Source organism: Elephantulus edwardii, unplaced genomic scaffold, assembly GCF_000299155.1.
Source record: "Elephantulus edwardii isolate Elephantulus edwardi_28Jun2011 unplaced genomic scaffold, EleEdw1.0 scaffold00121, whole genome shotgun sequence".
Lineage (NCBI taxonomy): Eukaryota > Metazoa > Chordata > Mammalia > Macroscelidea > Macroscelididae > Elephantulus > Elephantulus edwardii.
In genome coordinates, this window is record NW_006399871.1 from 3936088 (window position 1) to 3939515 (window position 3428).

The following is a 3428-nucleotide window of genomic DNA, read 5'->3' on the forward strand; positions in this document are numbered from 1 at the left end:
CTTGGGAAGGTGGAGGGAGAGACAGCACAGGAGAGGAAGACCCTCTATGAGGTGGACTGATTCAGTGACTGGGGTAATGGGGTAGGTGTGTTCCAAGACAGATTGGCATAAGATAGAGCAGGGTTTAAGACTGTTGTAGGGTCGCTATGGGTCTCAGGCGACTCGACGACACATAACAACAACAACAACAACAACATGTCTGTAAAAATACCTTATTAAGTTTATTGTTAAATGTTCTACAGTTTTGCCTATGTTATGAATGGAGCCAGATTAAGGTGTGTAAGCAGCCTGAACACTGCTAATCTGCAGTTTACCTACTCACCTGAATGTATGTTTGTGTGTGCCGTAGCTCTGGACGGTGCAACTTCTTTTTAAATGTAACTATGATATTAGTAACTGAATGCCATTTTAGAGGAATGAGATGAACTGGATTTAGACTTTTTAATGGATGCAAGGTACTAAGATTTTTGCTATAGATGACACATGTTTTTACAAAAAAGTACACATAATCTACAACAAAGAAAATGTCTAGTATTTTTTAATATTTGTTATGTTAGTATTGTACATAGGTACAATACTAACATAACAAATATTAAAAAAAAAAGCTGTGGTGCTGGAGAAGAGTATTGAATGTACCATGGACTGCCAAGAAAACAAATAGATTCATCCTCGAGAGGGTTAAACCAGGCTACTCCTTGGAGGCAAGGATTCTGGGGCTTCGTCTGACATACTTTGGACATGTTGCAAGGAGAGACAGGTCCTTGAAGAGGGACATCATGCTTGGTAGGGTAGAGGGACAGCGCAGAAGGGGAAGACCCTCTATGAGGTGGATTGATTCAGTGCCTGGGGTAATCGGGATGGGTGTGTCAGAGGCAATGTGATTGGCACAGGATAGAGCAGGGTGTAGAACTGATGTACATAGGGTCGCTATGAGTCGCAAACGACTCAACGTCACATAAAAACAACAACAACATGTTAGTATTGTGTGAAAGTATTGCCCATATTGGTGTTATATGAAGTCCATGCTAGATGACTTTTGCAATATTTCTGGAATATTTTAAAATTCTATTTATAAATATTATTGTTCATAATTGTTTCAGTGCTCAACTTATTTAAGTACCTTCTCTTTTGTGTGCCCCGTGGGACAAGTTCTCATTGGTTTTCTCACCAGAATGTGCTCAGGAGCAAACCCTTGTGTGTGTGTGTCAAGGCCATTGCTGTTCCTTTTCGCTGGAGTCGCTGGGTGAGCAGACATGAATGTAGAAGACAGTTCTCTCAGAATGGATCAGACATCTGTTATCTGTTCATATCATCTGCCCTTATCCAGTGACCATGTTGGATCTCGTTGCATATTGAGTGAATGTAGCAAGAGTTAGACTCCATAACCTCTCTCCACTTCTTGTTTATTAGAAAGAAATCGTATACTCCCAAGAGACCGGCCAGTAAGAGGGGTTTCAGTTACATGGGCAAGGCCTGTAGTAGACAGAGGTCTTCAAAGCAGTTCTTCAAATGATAAGGTCCTCGAAGCTTAAACCACCTGACACTCATGACTCTATGCTGCCTTCCTTTCCAGCTGGCACCTTCTCACACACCGGAGTTGGTGTAAGTTTCACTTAGTGTCCTGCCAGGTCCCTTCCACAGTTTTACAATCCCCTGTGTCTTGTCTACATGGCATATATGTGTCTGTTCTTGGGACAACTGATACCTCTATTTCGTTGATGCCCTAAGCACATCTTTACCTTGCTTATTGGGTAATCTGCCTTTGGCCTTTTCCTATGGCATTTCCCTCCTAGTTCTGCATGCAAAGTACTGTAAAGCTGTAGATGCATCTTCACAAAATTGTAATCTTGCTTGGTTCTGGCCACCTTGGAAAACAGCCTTGTTTATTCAACTAATTTTTCCACTGATCTTCCCAGATTGCTTTTGCATAATCAAAACCTTCGAACGATGACAGCTTTCTCTTGTCCTTTCTGGAAGTGAAATTGTCTATTTATTTTGGTTGTCTTTATATTTTTGGTTATTGTTTATTTTGATTTATTATCGTACCTGAGACCTCAAGTATAATGCAACATCGTAGTGGTGATGGCGGGAAGACATGGCTTGAGATTGACTTCATTCTTTTATCCATTCCACAAACATGTATTTTTTTTTTTTCCGAAAGAGTAGCTTTATTGGAACACACTGCACGCTGACCGACCAACGGGGAAGCCCGCTGGGCACGCACTGTTTGGTTACTAAAATTCAACGGGATATGGATCCTCTGGGCCCTTGTCCCGGGCATATGTTCACTCAGAGATAGAGTCCCTCGGGGGTGCCCTCTTGTGTCTTATAGAGAACATTTTCTTTCGATTTTTTGAAGTCTTCGTTTGTGACTTTCATTCTCCGTTCTCTCAAGGCCATGAGCCCAGCTTCTGTGCAGATCGCCTTGATGTCCGCTCCAGAGAGGTCATCTTTAGCCATTATCAGGTCATCCAAGGTTACATCATCGGCCAAGGTCATCCTGCTTGTGTGAATCTGAAAGATGCGCTTCTTGGTCTTCTCATCTGGCAGGGGGAACTCGATCTTCCTGTCAATGCGGCCTGGTCTGATGAGTGCTGGATCTAAGGTTTCTATCCGGTTTGTGGCCATGATAACTTTTACATCTCCCCGTGAATCAAATCCGTCCAACTGGTTCAAGAGTTCCAACATTGTTCGCTGGATCTCTCTCTCCCGACCAGAATTTGAGTCGTATCTTTTTGTCCCGATGGCATCGAGCTCGTCTATGAACACGATGGACGGGGCGTGCTCCTCGGCCACGCGGAACAACTCCCGCACGAGCTTGGGCCCATCGCCCAGGTACTTCTGGATAAGTTCGGATCCAACCACTCTCAGGAAAGTGGCCGAGGTCTGGTTTGCTACTGCTTTGGCTAGTAATGTTTTACCTGTGCCAGGCGGGCCATAGAGAATGACTCCCTTCGGGGGCTTGATGCCCATCTCTTCATAATACTCAGGATGAGTAAGCGGCAGCTCCACGGATTCCTTAATTTCTTGGATTTGGTTGTCAAGTCCCCCAATGTCAGCATAGGTCTCCTGGGGGGCCTTTTCTACTTTCATCACTGTGACGAGGGGATCGGTGTCATCCATCAGCACTCCAATCACAGCATGCACCTTGTGGTTGAGCAGGACAGAGCAGCCTGGCTCCAGGAGATCCTTGTCCACAAACGAAAGAATGCTAACGTAGTGCTCTGAGCCCACGGACGTGGACACGATGGCGTGGTTGTCGTCAATGATCTCCTCCAACGTTCCCACTGACATTGGGGTCCCCCGCAGGTCATCCACCTTTGACCTCTCCTCCTCTTGCTTTTCTTCTAGTGGCTTCATCTGCTCCTGATTCCTAATGAATTCTTCCTCCATGAGAAGATAGTCTTTAATTCTCTCCAGCTTCAGCA

At 44.6% G+C, this 3428-nt stretch overlaps 1 pseudogene; it reads right to left on the reverse strand.

Moving 5' to 3' along the window:
• Positions 1 to 2289: 2289 nt before the first annotated feature.
• Positions 2290 to 3420, reverse strand: LOC102865695 (annotated as a pseudogene).
• Positions 3421 to 3428: the final 8 nt, after the last annotated feature.